At 41.3% G+C, this 19,870-nt stretch overlaps 1 protein-coding gene and 1 long non-coding RNA gene across 3 annotated transcripts in view; one reads left to right on the top strand and one right to left on the bottom strand.

The window, feature by feature from the left end:
- Positions 1 to 17,970, top strand: part of LOC140916517 (uncharacterized) — a 49,127-nt gene extending 31,157 nt beyond the window's left edge. Inside the window, exons 3-4 of the long non-coding RNA XR_012160537.2 lie at positions 10,788 to 10,919; positions 17,516 to 17,970. This is a non-coding gene — a long non-coding RNA (uncharacterized LOC140916517). The remainder of the gene's footprint in view (positions 1 to 10,787; positions 10,920 to 17,515) is intronic.
- The window catches only part of KCNIP1 (potassium voltage-gated channel interacting protein 1), a 542,944-nt gene that overhangs the window by 477,856 nt on the left and 45,218 nt on the right, over positions 1 to 19,870 (bottom strand). The gene's annotated exons all lie outside the window — the stretch shown is intronic.

Genomic DNA, 19,870 nt, shown 5'->3' with positions numbered 1-19,870 from the left:
AACCGATTCACTGATTTTTTTGAATTGAGAAATTTACAATCATTTGTTTTTAAATGATTCTTGATCCTTAGCACTTTGTGAAAGTATTCAACATCAAAAATACAAGTTGTTTGAGTAGAGGAACAGGTCAGATGCACCATTTTTTTCTTTATTGATTGGACATAGTTGTTAGAATGAGATTTCAAGTGTGGATACTTATATTTATGAATTTACAATGTTCCTCCCGTGAATATTCTGAAATATTTGTTTAAATTTTTGTTTTATTTAAAATTTCTGCCGGGAAACTCTTACACTGGATTTGGGGAAAGCAAGCGCAAAAGGGGTGTGAACAGTGACTGTGCTTTCAAATGTTTAACTTAAAAGTGATGTAGTAGTTGCTCAGACTTCGAGGAACATACTCGTGTCTCTTGATGGTGCCATTCATAAGATTCGCAAAAAGAAAAGGAGTACTTGTGGCACCTTAGAGACTAACCAATTTATTTGAGCATGAGCTTTCGTGAGCTTCGAGCTGTAGCTCACGAAAGCTTATGCTCAAATAAATTGGTTAGTCTCTAAGGTGCCACAAGTCTTCCTTTTCTTTTTGCGAATACAGACTAACACGGCTGTTACTCTGAAACCATTCATAAGATTGCATTCACAGAGTATACATTTAATACCCTTCACAGTCTGTATTTCCCAAGCATGCATGACTGATTCTTTTTCGCACTGGTCAAAGATTCTTCTTTTTTAGACTTGTCCACATTAGAAATCTTTGTAACCATTCTACAGCTATGGTACTGCTTCATTTAGGTCAGAAATGGCTCAGGGCTTGAACTAGGTCTTGAAAACCTGCTACGAGCATGGTCATACTTCTTAAAACACAGGTACATAAACCCCAGGCAGCTTGCCATTTGGAAACGCCACAAATCTTCAGTTCATAGCCTGGGTCTCTTGTGGGCCATCTGTTTAGATGCCATTGTGTCTGATCATAAATCTTTTGGAACTTTGCCTTATAGAGCAGGGATGAAGTAGAAGGCAACAATTAATGTATAAAAGACAACTAGCATAATTTAGCCAGAACCGACTCCTCTGCTAGTTTGTTTTCCATCTCTACACCAGTGCTGCAACGATGCTTACACTTGATCAAACCTGTTGAAACTTGCTTACCGAAAAATGGAAAATGTTGTGTCTGCTTTTCCAGGAAGTGTGAACAACTGGGTAAGTGGTGCTGTGGACAGAGGCTAGAGTGTCTTTACTGCCGCATCATGAAAATCCACATGTTGTGAATCTTAACTCATAAATACTTGGAAGTGCTTTGAGATCCTTGGATAGAAGAGGCTAGAATAGTGTTAGTACAATATAGTCATTAAAGAAACATGAAGACCGTTTACTGACTATTAACAGGTTGGAGTGAAAGTATTCAGACCCAAAGATATGGACTGTGTTCACTTGGGCTCTTACTCAGAAATGCACTTATGCCCATCCTTAAGTGCTTTGCTGAATCTGGGTCCAATATTTTATACATTACAAGCTATGCCTGACCCTAGAGGCCTACATTTTCATTATCATTTCAATCTTACTACAAAGCACTGTTGTTTAATATTCACACACATGGTGCCAGCCATCAGAGTCATGAGGGCCCCCGTTTAATGATTTTTAGTCTTTTAAATGTGAATTCTTTAAAAACGCTCTAATGAGAGCAAAAGAGAATGTTAGGTTCTGAAGAATATACTTGAAATTGTAACATAGCCATGGGAAGAGGCACAGGTCAGGGCTTTCTAAGACCTTGGAATCAATTAAAAGAAATGTTGACATGATACTATTTAAAAATTAGATTGCAAACTCTACCCTGAATTAGTCCATGCTGTACGTCTGACTTCATGAGTCATCAGGTAAAAACCAGGGCAGTTTGGACCTAAAACTAACAAACACTAAATATCTGCAGTAAGTCTGAAGGTCAGTTGAATTTTAATGCCCACCAAAGGCTGTGATTAAGGAAACTGAATTATCTCAGCATACTGTGGCTAGGTACAGTACCTATAATCCTAGCAATACAGAGAGGAAGGAAAGTGAAATGACTGATATCCTGGTCGCTTTTGACCTATGACAGGGTCTGAACTCAGGGCTTTGTAAAAGGGAAAGTGTTAGATTAATTCATTAAGAGGCTCAACCAGCTTTCGACTCGGATTGTTCCACACCGACCACCGAGCTAGCAGTATTTAATGTCTTCAAGGAATACATATTTTCTCAGAAATATCAGGAGGCTTTTCTAATCACAAGTGTATGAGCCTACGGGAGCTTCTCCAAGGGAAGTAGTGGATGCCCTATTAGAAAAATCATTGAAAATGAGACTGGAGAAGGCACTCACAAATATATTGGAGGTATCAGTGCTACTTTGGTGGGCTTTGGAGTGGGCTAGATGACCAAATAGGAGCCTTCCATCTCCACTCTCTATGAAGGTACAACACAGACTGTAGGAACTTTGTCACAGGTTATATGGCAAAGAATCCCATGTCTCACTTCAATTCATTCACATTTTTTTGGGAATAACCATATTTGCAATGGGTTTCCAAAGGAAACTACAGTACCTTTTCATGATGCATAAAAATGGGGCCTATAAAATGTTGAGCAACTCCAAAAAGGTGCTATGTACCCAAAGTCTCAGCACCATTGAGACCCATGCTCAACATCCTATTGAGACACCAGGGAAAAGGCAGCCCCTTCCTGGTGCATCCTCGTGCATCAGGCCACAGCCCATCACGTATGCCTACCTCTCCTTCAGAGTCCCCAGTAACTCCACATTAGACTTTCTTGCTTCAATAATATCCCTCCTTGGTGCCTGTTTATTATAAAGACAGTGCAAAATGTCCCAAATATAAGTCACAACACAGTCTATTTATCACCCCTAGTTCATATAGTCCTTAATATGCCAGGTCATCTTAGTCCCTCAGTGCTCCACATACCATACTCTGGTGTCTTTTGCCATACCTGGGCTCTTTTTCAGTCCTTTCCTGTCCTTCTACCAGGATAGCCACCCCAGCCCTAGTAGCTGGAGTAAAACCTACTCTTCCCAGCGGGAGCCCGCACAGCCTCTCTGCTGGGAGATCATTCTTACCAGGGAGCATCCGTCACTGCCCCTGGCCCTCTCACTGTTCCCCTTGGTCCAGCAAGCCAGCACAGAGACACCAGCAGGTAGCCCAACCACTGCTCCCCTACCTTTAGCCCTCTCCAGCCTCAGCTTTGGCTCTCTAGCTTAGCAGTCAGCAGGCACTTCCCTGTGGTGATCTCTGGCCTTCAGCCCACTCCGGCTTTGGCTCTGTGGCTTGGAGAGGACAGTCAAAAAACTCCGATTGTTGCTCCCCTGCCTTCAGCCTTCCCCCAGCTACAGCTTCCTCCAGGAACCTCCTTCAGTATCCTGATCCGAGTCAGTTCTCACATGCCCCTCTCCTGTCTGACCCGGGCAGCTCTGACTCACCTGGTTTCTTTGCCTCCTCTCAGGCCCTGCTGCTCTCTAAAAGCCCAGTTGGGGTCAGGTGACAAGTCATAGGTGCACTGGCCTAGCTCCTTCTTAAATGACCAGAGTTACCTTGTCACAACACCCTAGCTCCCTCTGAAAGGACCAGAGTTACCCTGTGACAATATCCCAATGACATATATCAGTAGTGTACATTCTTAAACCCTCTATTTCCACCTGCATCAACTTCCAGATCATGTTTCCATCCTTGATGGCTTTCTTCCCTTTTTGCTAGACAATAAATAAAGTTGTTCACCAAGGTCATCTTTTTTATTTTGCTGCACTGCAGGTTAAAGTACTTTTAAAATATATGTGACTTATTTCTTTGGCTATGCATCACTTTTTAATGGTTCCAGGCTATTCCTGAATGACTGGAGATTGCTTTTGCAGTCAAAAGATTTATTAATATGGATTGTAGGTAGCAGAATTTGAATAATTCTACTGTGCCTTTCCCTTTTCATTAAGATAAAGCTAATGCCGAGAGTGTTTTACAAAATGAATAGGTCTGGCAAATTGAGTGAGAGGTGAAGCTGAGCTAAGACAGAACTCATGTATTCTCTTGAAAAGGTACGAGTGATGGAGTATCTGAATAGCTTCCAGATGCTAAAGGCAGATTTTTGCAAAGGGATATGGAGTTGACTTGCTTTTGAATGCCACCATCGGAAAGTGAACAGCAGTTCTCCATGGTTTCATTCTGAGGATCACTGAATGCTACTCATGCGGAGCAACTTCTTTCCCATCCTACTAATCAGTGAACATCTTCTACTTCCTTTTAGACTAGAATGGCATGTAGATATTCTCTGAATTAGGTTAATCTTTTTCGCAGTCCTCCCAACATTCACCAGTCCCAGCCTGTCTCTATTTTATCTCCAAGAATAATATTTATCTGAGAACATGTAACTTCGAGCAATAGCACTGGAGCCAACTGATTGCTACATGAGGTCTGATCCAATATCCATTGATTTCAACAGGGATTGCTCAACTCTTACCCATGTAGTGAACATGTGACTGTTTTCATATAGATGATTTTTTTTTTTACCTAGTCATCATAGCACGGTATGAGTGCCACATAATTCTGAATAGATTTTATCCTCAGATCACCCCTGGAAGGTAGTTCTATCTCTACTTTACAGATGGGGATCTGTAAGAGCCAGATTTTCAAAGGAATTTAGGCACCTGAAGAGTAAAATGTGTGCCTAGTGCAATTTATGCATCTTCTAAAGAGATTAGGCACTTAGTTCCAATGGCAGTTAGTCACCTAACCTGCTTAGATATTTTTGAACACCCCCCCCCCACCTATCTGCCTCTTTAGGTGCCTAAATATCTTTGTAAATCTGGTCCTATGTGATTTGCCCCAGGTCACAGAGAACCTCTGTGGCTGAGCATGGAATTGAACCCAGCCATCCTATCCACTAGACCATACTTCTTAACCTGCAGGAGCAGAGTTTAAATCAATGTTTCTGAATATCTCAGATTAAGGCCAAATGAAAAATATTCACCCTGGTTGAATACCATTAATTTCAGGTGCAGCTGATTTTGTATGTTTTTGGATGCTTTGATAGTCATCTGCCCCAACAAAGTATATGTGCATTGTAATTGTTGGTAGATGATTCACAACTCTCAGCTGAGCTCTCCAGCATAGAGAAAAGTACCACTCCTCAGAGCAGCTTGAAGATACAATCATGATCTACACCACAGGCTGGCTCCAAAAAGTACTTCAGATATGCTCCAGAGTATAGTTTAGTCTTCTCAGTAAATATGTAGAAGAAAGAATAACTAAACTAAGTAAAACTACTTGTGCAATTACCATGAGAAACATGAGGCATGTAGCCAGAGCCTAGGCATAAAGTCAGAGGGAACTTGTAGACAGAGAGATTAGACAGTCAACTCTGACATGGGCTTTTACCTGCTTCTTTCAATATCTAGCTCCAAAAGACACACTGCAGCCTTCATCAGCAAATTCTAACAACATCTGCCCTCTTTGTGACATCCCATTGCATTCTGCTGGGATCATAATCAGTCGTAGTTATCATATCCAGATTAGCGTGTTATAACTCAAGCAGCAGACACTAGGCCAAATGCATTCATTTCTCTTGAAAGCTGGCATTTACTTTGGGACATCTTTTCTTTCAAAGCTGGGCCTCTACATTTTGTCTGCAAAATGTGCACGTATGTATTGTGTCAAATCCTGCTGAGGCATGTGGAAACAGGTGTTGCACACACAGAAAAGCAATGATATGTAGAAAATCAAATGGCCTCCCTGCTGGAACAAACTCCAGATTCACAGGCACAGCTTGGGCACCTCTCTTTGAGAATATGGCTTTTAAACTTTAGTTCTCAAAACTACTCATGTACTAAAACTAGTTGTCATAAATATAAAGGGAAGGGTAACCACCTTTCTGTATACAGGGCTATAAAATCCCTCCTGGCCAGAGGCAACATCCTGTTACCTGTAAAGGGTTAAGAAGCTCAGCTAACCTGGCTGGCACCTAACCCAAAGGACCAATAAGGGGACAAGATTCTTTCAAATCTTGGTGGGGAGGGGGGAAGCTTTTGTTTGTGCTCTTTGTTTACATGGTTGTTCTCTCTTGGGACTGAGAGAGGCCAGACAAAAATCCATCTTCTCCAACCCATCCTAATCCAAGTCTCCAATATTGCAACCAGTATAGGTAAGCCAGGCAAGGCGGATTAGTTTATCTTTTGTTTTATGTGAATTTTCCTTGTGCTAAGAGGGAGGTTTATTCCTGTTTTCTGTAACTTTAAGGTTTTGCCCAGAGGGGGATCCTCTGTGTTTTGAATCTGAATACCCTGTAAAGTATTTTCCATCCTGATTTTACAGAGATGATTTTTACTTTTTTTTTTTTAACGAAATCCTTCTTTTAAGAACCTGACTGATTTTTCCATTGTTCCAAGATCCAGGGGTTTGGGTTTTTGATGATTTTGTAACAAATTGGTTAGGATATTATTCTCAAACCTTCCCAGGAAAGGGGGTGTATAGGGCTTGAGGGGATATTTTGGGGAAAGGTGTCTCCAAGTGGTCTCTTTCCCTGTTCTTTGCTTAAAACGCTTGGTGGTGGCAGCATACTGTTCAAGGCCAAGTTTGTACCTTGGGGAAGTTTTTAACCTAAGCTGGTAAGAATAAGCTTAGGGGTCTTTCATGCAGGTCCCCACATCTGTACCCTAGAGTTCAGAGTGGGGAAGGAACCCTGACACTAGTTAATAATGTTACCCTTGCTAAGGCTTTGAACCAGGACCCAATTATACCTCCTGCAAGGCTGAGCCACACCAGGGAGTGAGAAGACGTACACCACCTCAGCACAGGTGTTTGGAGTTTACTGGAAAACATAATGCCTCCTAGCTGGTTGTGGGAATAAGCTGAAAAATATGCCTTGCTACACCTGTAGTCTCCCCCCACATCCTCTTGCAGGCATTCTTGTGTATAGGGTCACCGCCTGAGCCACACTTTCTGAACACACACTGCTTACCAGTGTAAGATCCCTCTCCCGTGGATACCCTAGTGGAAAGAAATACTTGCTTTCATCTTTTCCCCTTGACTAGTGCATCCTGGAAGGGGGAGATAATGTAGCCCTTTTGGTGTATCCAGATTAGAAAAACTGGAGCACAGTTTCTAATGCATAATGATAAACTGCTCAGGCTATTAGAAGGTGTTAATAGTCTCTTAAGAGAGAGCATGCTGTCTTGAAAGAGAATTCTAAACACAAGTCCTGCATTTTTCAACCAATGATGATCCAAATATAGTCATTACTTTAGTCCAGGTGAGGCATCCTAGAGTTCAATAGAACAGACGATTTGCCAGATTAAATCAGATCATCTGCCCATCTCATCTAATTTCTTGCCTGTAAGTGTAGCATACCTGATACCCTTATCTGATACTCTAAAGCACCTCCAATTCTTCTGCCCACCATAAAAAAATATAGTCTGCCACAGTATACAGGAAATTCATTCCTATCAGTTATTTAAACCATATCGGTTGTAGCCAAATGCTATCTCAACCAAAATTAAAAGTGCAGAGAATGTTGAAGACATGCAGGTTACAGGAGAAGGTAAAATTAGAATGGGCCAAAAGAGCAGAGGCTATGAGTAATGGTGTGTTGTAAAGAATTAAAGCAACAGCAGAAGAATTGGCTGTTGCAGGAGCCAAGGAACTTAACTAGGTGATTGTGTGGCAGGTGAACAGAAATGGAAAGGGGGAAGGCCACTGTGGATCAAAGAACAAAGTGAATGAAAGTTGAGCTTCATAACCACAAATTTTACCTGTCTGTTCTATAAACTTTTGTCACAAACTACACAATGAATTGAACTCTTCTTTTATCATGCCAACATCTGCATATTAATTTATATTAAGGTCTTTGGAGATATCTACCATTAAGTGACTTAAGTTTGATAAGCTCATTTGCTATATGTAAGATATCTGCTGTATGTGGCTGAAATCTCATGTGTTCTCACTGCCTTTAGATCCAAACTCTAGTCCTGATTTCGCCTTCAGCCCCAACCCTGCATCTTGGCCCAAATGTCAATGCAGATTTTAACACCCATATCAACTAAAGACTTCAAACTGAAGCCCTAATTCCAATCTTGTTTAAGGCAGAATAAGACAACTCAAGCAACTCAACTTACGTTAATGGGGTAAAACCAGCAAGAGAAGAATGAGGTTCTATACTAAATTTTGCCACAAAGTGAGTTGTATAAATGTTAGTTAACTGCAAAGGTGTTGGAGATAAAGGAAAAAGATAATTAATCATGGGAAATGTAGTGACTCATTTGACACTAACAGGAAAAGGCTGAAGATTTGTTAATAAGGATCCAAACCCCAAGTTGATTTGAACTCAATAGCTTTGAAAAGGTAGGTAGATGCTTTAGTGCTAGCCAAAAGCTTTGGAGAAGAATGGATAAAAGCTCTGCCTTGTAGTTCAAAAAATATTGAGTTCAAATGCTGGGCATTATAGCACTATTTAGAATTATTACTCCCTTTTAGTTCAACTGTCAAATCATTATGTTTTATTTTTTCTTATCCCAGTGTAAGTTGAGGCTTAACTCCTGTAGGAGTTCACTACATATTAAAAACAGTTCATAAGCTAGAGTAAACTTGAGCCACACAAAAAAGTGAAGGTTGAAAAAACAGCCCTACTAGAAAAGGGATGGCTGTTTAAATTGCTAAGTTAAACAAAATACAGTAAAGGTTAAACCTTCCTGCAGTTCAAAAAACCCACACCAGAGCACACCATACTGCTGAGAGGGTATCCAATTAGCCTATGTGTGTCTGGTTTAACTTGATCATTTAGATGACTAATCCTCTAACACAGCCAATAATTCTATATAACATTTTAAGAAGTTGAACTGTCACTTCTATCTCTGGGTACTGGTGCCATAATGTTCAATACTGTAAATCATCACTCCTCCAAAATTTAAGAGCACATATAGGAGGCTTAAGAAATCTGCTCATTCCTTTGGCGAAGATCATAAATGTCTAAGAGGGAATTATTCACCACCCCCTGGGAATTGTTTAGCATTCCATTGTTTATTTTTAATGTTTTCACATGACTTTGAAAAGTAAGATTCACAAGTCTCAACACTAAAGCCCTTCAGCTACAAACAGGTACAGTCAGAAAGTTTTAATTGCTATCTATAGTATCTCAATAGAGGCAGATGGATCCCCCTTCAACCACAAGAAGGTGTTCCTCCAGGTCAGAACTCAAATATAGCAGTGGGACAGTGTGAAAAAACTTTTATTCTTGCTACGCATGATGTTCAGTGGATTTACAGAGCATGTGAATGTCCTGAGTGTCAATCTGTCACTTGTCACCAGCACTATTATTAATTAAAAACAAAAGGAGTGGTTTGATACAGCTTTATTTATATGAACAAGATGTGCACCTGCTGAAGAGACAGTGAAAGATCTTTTTTTTTAAATGATGTTGTTCGCAATACAAGTGAACAAAATGATAATTCTTATAAGAATCCAAAATATGGACTACCACACTTGTATTTTAAGGCTAGTCACAAGAGAGAGAGTAAGATTTCTACAAGCAGAATGACTTACGACATATCAGGCTAGTAAAACCATTTCTGCTGAAGAACACCCCTGAATTTGTATAAAATGAGAGGCTGTAAGCCATTTGTTACCTCTTAAAACAAAACAACCAACCAAACAACCCACCACATTCAGCAGGGCTGCTGAAAGAAAAAATGTCCTCTCTTCAGGCCTAATCTGAAGGCCACTGAAGTCAATAGTCTCCAATTTGGCAGGCCATATTATAGCAAGTCCTTTTCCAAAATCCAGGTGTAACATCCCAAGGATCTAGGTCTCTCAGCTCTAAGCTAGAAAGTCTCCATAAGGATCCACCTAGATAAGACTTAGAGCCTGGGGTTGTGGAGCCCTGTGTGACTGACACCTCTATATCACCACTGGAGCTGCCCCCAACACGACTAGAGCATTCGGCACCACAGGAAATACTGCCCAAAGACGACAAAGCAGCAGAATCCTGAAGCTGCCTGGCTGGTTTACATCAACTATTTAGACCAGGAAGTCATGCCAGAGAGTTGTCTGAGCAACAATGCAGACTTTGGCTTGCTACTGCCATAGACCCCATCTTTTGTCCGGTATTGCTCCAGACTCCTGCCTTCAACCTTGGTGTGGCTTAATCCTGTTTCCTGATGCAGCTTTGTAACTACCCGACTCCTGCCTTTGACCCTGACCCAGCGGATACAACTGCCCTGGCCACCTATAGTGCCCCCCCAACCCCTGGCGAGTTGGCTCAGATGGAGGCTGTCACGTGTATTACCACATTTCACCCTTCTTATGATAAATTTACTGAGTTACAAGCAAATCCAAACATCTGATATTAGCATGGCGGTTGTGTGTGTCAGGAAGTGAACCAGTTGTTTGAGATACCTTTGCCTGACCACAGATAGTGGGAATTTCTGTGGGAATTAGTATGGAAGTGGAGTTACACTCTTCCTATGAAGTATCTCAATGTAGTTGCAGCAAGGTACTCCAGTAATAAATTGTAAATGTAAAACTGGCAGCAGAGTAAGGTCATCATACTGCATTAGCCCGGAAATGCCAGTCACAGAAGATCTTTAACACTCCCAAAGGAGAATATGACTCCATGAGTAATATTCCATCTGGGAGTAAGCGTTTGGGTGCTTATTTGTTCCTAAATGTAGCCATGGAACAAAGTACGTTCTTAGTACACAATCTAGATCCTGAATTATTCCAACATTTTTTTTTTCAAAATGGACTGCTTGGTCTTCCTTTCTTTTTCTTTTTCAGGTCGATGAAGTGTGTATTTTTTTTCAGGTTGCAGAATAAGAGAAAAGATGGTTTTATGGGAGAGGCAACAGCGCTTGGGAGATCTGAGTTTAGTACCTATCCTCTGCCACAGACTTTCCTGTGTGATCTCAGGTAAATCACCATCTCTGTGCCTTAGTTTCCCAACTTTAAAGTTGGACAATACCTCCTTTCTCTGACTCATACACTTTCATTATGAACTCTTCTACCAGTCTTATGCTCTATGTATGGTCAGTACCTAGTACAATGGGGAATGTATCTTGGTTGGGGCCATTATATAATAAATACAGTGAAACATATGGACTTGCATGCATAGCTGTTTTTAATAAAGTACCATGGAGGCATCTAAGCAGCCTGTATCACCAAGGTCCAGCTCCTCCACTTATGTGATAACCAGGCTTTACATGAGATTGCTCTGTAGCTGTGATCTTCTGGCGCTGTAGAGATTCCACAGCTCCTGCATCCCATCCTAAGAGAGACAGGCAGGGAGGGAAGAGGATTGACTGGTGGACTTGTGATGTTTTGGATCCACTGGTCATGACCTAGCACATTTCCACACCCTTTTGTTGCATTATCCCCAACTGACCTCCTCACTTCCCTGCTGTGACACAGACTGTGTGACACTGGGTCAGTCATTAAGGATATGTCTACACTGTGCTGCAGCACAGACTGTGGGCACTGAATTGCAGAGTTGAGTTGCGATTTAACTGCCCTGGGTAGATGCTGCTAGCGCGTACTAAAAGGTGTCTTGTTCAGAGTAACATAGTGCTCTTTCAAACAGGACTACGTTAACGTAAACTAGGTATCTTTTAGTTTGTGTCAGCAGCAGCCACATGGGTGCAGTTACATCACAACGCTTTGGTGCAGTCTGCAATTCACTCCTCCATAATCCCCAGTGCGTTGCAGTGTAGACAAGATTGCAGTCCCTCTGTGCCTCATTTCCCTGTCTGTAAAATGAGAATAATGGTTCTTGCTTATCTCGCAGGGGTGTTGTAAGGATAAATATATGAAAGATTGTGAGGCACTCTGAGATTATGACAATGGAAGCTATATCATATCAGGGTCATTCTCAGAGTTCAGTTCCCTTTCAGGAATAACTAAAGTTCAACAAACGTCCACACAAACAAAAGTTCTTCCATCCTGCTTGGGCTCTTCTTCATCCCACTCCCAGGCCTTCCTGCCTGGAGTCTTCCCTGCATTGGTAGGCCCTTCCCAGCCCCACCTGCCAGTGTCTTTGCCTCCTTTGATATCTCCTGCATGAACCCCACATTCACTGCCACTCTCTTGCAGCCTGCAACTCTCTGCAACTGCTTTCTATTCTCTATCAAGCAGCAACTCCTAGGGCCACCCACCTGGAGTCAGAAGTTTGGAGCGGATCTCCTCTGTCCCCTCCATACCCCCAACTCAGGGAGCCCTCAACTGGTGGGCTGTCCTCCTTTTGCATATCACACCCGATTCAGGTAGAATGGAGTAGGACTAACTGAATGGGGCTGGCAGACCTTAAAGGGGCAGGTCGCTGTGTTACACTGGTCATGAACTTAAGTACATTGAAGGGATGCCCATAAGTCTACTTGTTAATATGATAGTTTCAGAATATCGGACGCATTCAGCTATATTTAACTGAAATACACTAAAAGAGGGGGAGGACAAGTAATGAATGGACAAGAGCTGTGAGTCATGCTCCATATGATTAAAGAGCTGAGCTTCATAGCAGGAAAAGATTATTTTGAGACACCCTAGCCCTGTTCTCTTCTTGAGCCATTTTCTGGAAATACACTTTGGGGACAGGGAGGACAATGGAAATCATGGAGAGTAGTTTTTATTTAGTTTATTGCTCTGCGCTAAGGCTCCCTCTATTAGGAGTGAGTGGTACATACCTAGCATTCTGATTGCAATAAGAGTTTTGTACATTCCAGGAAATGCTACAGAAAATGACAGTCATGATCTTAAGTAAACATAAATAGTCAGATTTCCAAGGGTAAAATTGAACTACAGCTAGTTTTTACTGAGAAGAGGATTGTGGTGATGTAAAAGGTCTTCTATTCAAGAGTTAAGAGTCAAGAAGAATGGAACAAGGAAGGTGACCACAATTCTGCTCATCTTATAATGAAATTGCAAGTGTGTTTTGCACAGGCTTAGTAGAAAAGGCACCATATAATGTAGAAGCATTCATTAGCAGAAGCCTCCTCTCTCCCTTTGTCCAAAACTCAAAGATCTCAAAAGAAGTCAAACCACTCAGCTTCCTTGCACATTGCCAGCAGTGGCTATGTAACTCAAAGCCATAATCCCTTCTTCCCTGGTTGTGGAGAAAGAGAGGCATCTGACAACGTATGAAAGAATGGAAAGGTGATGCTAGGCTGAGAGAATGCAGCTGTACAATGCAATAATCTTCCATAACTATGAACATCTAGCAGTAAAGCATATGCATCAACCAGAGGTACCCAGAATTCAAACTGAAAAGCAGCGGCATTCCATGAGGGTGTACTGCTGTACTTGTGAACATTCTACCTTACGATACCAGGAAGGAGAAACTTTCAGTGTGTCCAGGAGTATCCAGGAGTTAGGAAGTGCAGTGGAGGCATTCTATCTGACCATATCTGGTACTCTCAGCAGCACAGATATTGCATTCCAGGTGGATGTATCTGAAGTTTAGCAGCATATTTTCCTGGGGCTGTACTTTGACTGTTAGCAGCAAAGCAGGTGTGTCCTACTTGTTTATACTGAGCATATTAAAACTCAGCAGGTGGATATTCCCAAAGTGTAATTGAAACATTGAGCAGAAGAATGGGTGCATCTGGGATGTTCAGCGTCAGTTAAGCACAGAGGTGGGTGGGGATGGTGAAACACTTCAGCAACTCCCACCAGTGAGATCAAGCAGCAGCAGATGACAAACAATCCCCTATTTCTCTGTTAGCAAGCTGCCCCCTGCTGCCCCTACGCTGTCTCACTGCATTTCCCAGGTGACATTTTCCTTACCCTTGGCATGCTGTCCTGCATCCCTTTCAGTTACAATGCCCATCAGGACATGAAAGACAGTCTAACTGATTTAATTTATTAAAGACTATTATTGCATCCTGCCAAATTATTTATTCCTCACTCTGGAATTCTTTGTAGATACTAATCAATCTCTTTTGCCAGGTTTGTAAGCTTGGCAAATGTTCAAGATTAAACAAATCCAAACAAATTAAAGATCACATGTCTGCAGAGCATGTTTCTCAAGCTCTCACATGCCTATTTATAACCCCATGAAGAAATTATCAACTTGAAGCATGCAGTGTCCATGCTAATCAAGTTATTTGGTAGCCCTGGGTATTCAAATGTAATTATAATTACTCCTAAAGCTATGGCCAGTGTAAAACTCATTTCAACATCAGACTGATATTCTTTAAGATGAAACAGGAGCAATATTGAATGCAATGAAAAATATGAACTAAAAAATAGAAGGGCATGATCCCCCCCCCCCCAATTCTTGGAAACCATGGCTGCTGTTTTCTAATGAAAGCACTGAGCTTGTATGTGTGTGTAGTATTTCTGTATATTAAAAAACAAAACAAAAACACATGCTATGTTTATTATCCAAACACCTCAAGTTTGTTTAAACACATTTTATTAATTTCAGTAAGATATTACAAAAGAATTATACCCACTTTACAACTGGGTAAACTGAGACTGATCTGCACAATATACTACAGCAAGTCAGGGATAGATCTAGGAATAACTCCATGAAGTATCAACACCCAGTGTGAAATGTTGACAAAACACTGTGGGCGGGATACACAGTAAAAAGTGGGAACTTGAACTGGATAGATATTTCCCCTGGAGAATTCTCTCCAAATAGGGAGATTCTCCACAGGGATAAAGGTGGAGGAAGTGATGTAGCCACCTCCTATATCAGCCACTCCTCCATCCCCAAAGCAAGGGGAGAAGGAAACATGCTGGAACAACGCTTCACTGAGCTGATCCCTGCTGACATAAGCTCATTTATGCCAGTAATAGAATTGAGGGGCTTCCTGCTTCCTCTGCTTCCATTAGAGCCAAGCAGTAGGGAATTGGGGAGCTGCAGCCAGCTCCCTGTGGCCACCATTGTCACCTACATGTGCAAGGAATGGGACGCAGTAGAGAATGGGGCATGTGTGTATATAATATATAACCATGAGAGATGTTTTATACTGTACATACAGATGTTATTACAGTTATATAAATGTGCCAAGGCCAGATGTTTTCCTTTTTTAATCTTTTGTAAATATTTAAGACTATTTAAATATTTAAGAATGAAAAAAGCAAAATGCACATAATTTAACCCTGAATGAAATCTCATAACCCAGTAGAGGCACCTACCAGAGATTATTGCATCTGTTTCTAGACACCATGGGCCAGATTAATCCCAAATGGAATTCTAGTGAATTCAGTGCACTTGCACTAGGCATGAACATGGCCCTGTAAGTGCAGCAATTTAAAAATGTGAATGCTAACATGGCATTGGTTTTAGGAGAACTGCAACACCGAAAATATTACAGGGAAAAGGTATGGGCCATGTGTAAGAAACCACATCTCAAAACCTCAGGCCATTTTCCAAGGCACTGAAAAAAACCAGAACTAAGCAATAATGCAATAAGAGCACACATTTAAATAAATTAAGTTTCTATATAACCCCATTTAATTACCAGGCAACACAAAGCTTAGTGAAGCAGGACTAATGACAGACCAGCAGTAGGCGAAAACATGGGTGGTCCTGTTACATACTGTTTTATAGCCTAATAAAACAGAAGTTCAATCCTGCTCCTATTCAAGTCAATGAAAAATTGACTTTGAATTAAACAGGATCAGGATTGTCACATCAAAATGTGTTTATTTGTATTTTTATTTATTTATATTATTAAGATCCTAGGTCTGTTCTCATTATAACTGTTACAGCTCTAGGTGAAATGCTTCAGACTCTGGAAACTACAATAATGAGGAACAGAACTGCTTAGGAGGGGTGGGGGGTGTAAGTTGATGGAAATACTCCCATTGACTTAAAGTGGCTTTGGAGCAAGCTCCTAGTACATTTATGTAACATCTCTGTTTACTGGTGGTGGAAGTTGAGAATACCCAAAGTAATACGCAGGAGTCCGAGACAGGATGTTTTGAATATAACAGTGATTTGGCACACAAGACTATCAGAATGGCTTTTATGTAAGACTGGAGAGGACTGAGTTCATTTCTGATTATTTTGAGGATTACTTTACTTGTTAGAGCTGACTTCCTATTAATGACGGCCGTCTACTTCATTTAGAAAGTTTTCTGCGCTGTAGTGAGATTGTAAAATTTCCCCAGAGTGCGATAGAGGGATGATTATAGCAATCATTGTATTGCTTCTGTATTAACTCCTTACGGTTCTGGCAAACCAGACTGTGGTTCATAGAGCAAAGAGAATTCAAAAGGGTCTCCATATATTCTTTGGTCTATAGAAAGTTCAAGGGAATCTGAATTATTGTACCAGACCTGAATATCAATAGATCAATCTTGAACTAGTATAGACACACTGCATCCTGACAGGTAGGGCTATATGTGAAGATAATTAAGAAGGATGAACTTGAACTTGGAAATGTTTTGTAATTACCTTCATATACAGCTTTACTTGTAAAATACATGTATTAACAGCTGAACTGTGACATTAAGCCAGTCTTGTATTGGACTGGTTTGGAGAGGCAACACCTCCCATATGCCACAAAGTGTGCAACGGGTACATGGACACCTTAAGGGGCTTCAGCATGTGCTTTGCTCTCCTGTTGGTTCAAATAATGGTTACCCAAAGGGGGTCCTACCCCGTGCTGCAGTAGGGAGCATTTCTGGAGCTCTCAAGGACATTCCTATGAGGTATAAGAGTAGCAACATGATAAAAGACATTCTAACAGCCTCCAGGATTATTCTACAGCTGTGATCCTCATGTGGCATAGGTCCCACCCTCTATTGGCAGCCCAACAAGAGGGTGTGACTGATTCTCCATTATGCCCTGGTGATAGTCAGATGCTGAAAAGACTCTTCGTCTACTGATACCTGAAATAAATTGCAATAGTCTTTATGGTGCTCTAATTTGCACCGAGGCAGCCCAGTACCTCAGAGTCATGGGAACATAAAGGTGGTGTAAAGCCCTTTCTATTTACCCCCTTAGCTATGCTGGAACACTGACTGGCTGCAACCCAATTCCCTGATAGCTTCTGTAGAAAAGATCTTATTCTCTGTTCAGTTTCAGAGGTTATGGGAGCCATTTCTACACAGTGTTATTAGTATTCTACAGTTCTATTAGTGTTCTACAGAATTTGAGTGTTCAATCAGAATTTTCCCTAGGATTGTACCTGGCCCAATGGATGGCAGGCAGAAAAGCTCCTTCTTAGAAACTTGCCCATTTGCACAGAGCTGGCCCTTACCCCTCCCCTTACTAAACCTGCCAACTGCTGATGATCCTTAGCTCCCACGGATCTCAGCAGAAGTTAAAGACACTTTGACACTGGTAAACCAAGTTCAAATTCTGGCCAAAGCTACAGGTGTTAGCTAGGAATGGACATATTCATAGCTGGAAACCAATCCAGCTCACCTTATGTGAGTTTTGTTCAAAAGAGATTTTAGTCTTATAAAAGTGTATTTAGTGTTTAGACTCTATAAAATGCTTGTAAGTTGTTGAATGCATTATTCTAACTTGTAACATCTGTATTCTGTGTCGTTCACAGGTGCTTAAAAAAGCTCCACCCTCTCCCGAAAGACAAAAGTTTTGCCGCAGCAAGTGGCAGTGTAAACGGCTCGTTGTCAGCAGGAGCGCTGTCCTGTAGACAATGCGAACCCCGCTTATAGAGGGTGGAAGTGTTTGTTGGCAAAAGTGCAGACAAACAGCGTTTACACTGCCCAACTTTTAGCAACACAGCCGTGTCGCTAAAAGCTGGATAGTGTAGACAAACCCTAAATGTAAAAGATAGAACAGGGTCACAAGAAAATTTTTTATCTCCTTGCTGTTTGAACTCTCACAGGTCCATAGACACTAAACTAAGGCAGAGATTCCCAGGCATACCCCTGGGTCCACTCTGACAGATATTTTATTGACAGATTACAACATCTCTGTCATATTTAGGAATCACAGATGGAAACTCATTTGTGTGTATATGCTTGCTTGCTTTAACCTGTGAACAACTCTGTCATTTCTATTTCCTAGTAAATAAACCTTTACTAAGTTCATTACAGGACTGGTGACTGGTCTTTTAAGTGAATGGAGACTGGTCTTTTGGGACTGGGAGAAACCTGAATATTTTGTGGGTTTTTTGGTATAAGTGACTATTTATTACACAGTCCAGCTTGCCTGGATGGCAAGATAAACCAGAGAGCCTAAGTGGTCTGTCTATGACTCCAAGGCAAGACTGTTATAGTGATCCAGGAGATCACATTTGTTACTAGGTTAGTGAAACCTAATTATAAAACCTACCACCAGTTTCCGGTGTCTGCCATGTTTTTGACAGTCTGCCATGAAATAGGCACTCACAGCCATGAGCCACTCCAGGCAGAATGACAGACACATCTTGCAGGATGCTAATAGTCTCAAGTAGGCGTTCTTAACTTCTGTCTGTAATATAGGCAGAGCTGGTAACCTATTAAGGTTACCTGACATTATCCATTTTAAGACCCTCTTTTCAGTTGCTTATAGCTTTGCCAAACTTTAACTGTTCACGCTCAGATTTGTCATGCTTGGTGTCTGGCTCAGGCTGAAAATGTCAGCCATTTCCAAAAATGAGACTAGGGAAAAATATATTGTTTTGCCTTTGTTAAAAATTCTGATGACCTTTTTTGGAAAGCTTTAGTGCCCACATACTCTGGAGCAGGGATATAAAATTTGGCAGGGGTTGGCCTTTGTTGCAGGGAAGTGCCTTGTGTTAGCCGCATGAAAATCCACCCACTTTTGGCCAAGTTATAAACCCTTGAAAAAATGACAGTTTGCACATGTTCAAACTTCTTCGATTTTAGCAGCTAAAATCCCTGGAGATTCCATCTTTATTGAGCATGCTCCATACCTCACAACTCTTAGTGCTGAGCAGACTGTGCATGTGTCATCCCCACAGAGCAACTCTTCATGCTTCATTTCCTCACAGCTTCTATGTGTGACAGGACTATACATGCACCAGGGCTACAGGGGCAAAGCTGGACTTTCCCTGCAATGTCTACTCCCAGATACTCCAGGCTAAATTGGAGCTGGACAATGGAACTGAGAGCAGGAAGCCTCTCTCTCCTGTGCTCTCAGTGGCCCTTCCCCTGCACCCTTAAGGAACATGGAGAGAAGGAAGGAGGAGAAGATTGGAAGAAAGAGTCTGGTGAGACTGGGATTGGAGTGGGAGGGAGAAACTGTGTTGCTGGACAAGAAGACTGGGAGTAGTAACCAGTGGGTGGGAGCATGAGGGTGTGGGATAAAGGGGAAGAGATCTGATGAGAAGAAAACTAATATATGAAAATGTAAATAAAGACTTTTTCATAATGCATGTGTACAAGGGGGACAAATTAATATTACCCAGTCCACTTTAATTCTGCATTGTTCTAGCTTTTGAAAGCTTGACTTTGCAACCTATATACTGTTCTTTTAAGGTAGCATGCATAACACTTAATAATGTAGCAAATTTAATAATGAATGAAGATAGACCATTATAAATCCCACTAAGAGATCAGAACCTCTATTCTGCCCAGAAGAGTCCATTTTGTCTGCTTCACAGTAAGTCACTAAGAGGCTCATTTATGCATCTGCGAGTGATGTAGCATGCATTCTATTCAAATAGGTGAAATTTCCTAGACATTGTGAATTAATTAAAATGGTTGCCTGATTACGGCAGTTCCAGTACAAATCACTATCTGATGTGCATCACGTTGCAGCAGCAACTCTTCATAACAGCAAAACACTTGTCCAGTTACAATGGTAACTTTGTGGACAGATGAAAATTCACAGAAGCATCATGAGTACAAGTCAAAACAGTGGTGCAAACTGTTGTCTCTGATACACCGGTATGAAACTGAAGCAACTGCACTGATTTTAATGGAATTAAACCGAATACATT

This window comes from Lepidochelys kempii, chromosome 8 (genome assembly GCF_965140285.1).
Source record: "Lepidochelys kempii isolate rLepKem1 chromosome 8, rLepKem1.hap1, whole genome shotgun sequence".
NCBI classification, from domain to species: Eukaryota; Metazoa; Chordata; order Testudines; family Cheloniidae; genus Lepidochelys; species Lepidochelys kempii.
The sequence above is the reverse complement of the archived record's forward strand: the minus strand, read 5'-3'. Positions and strand labels throughout refer to the sequence as shown.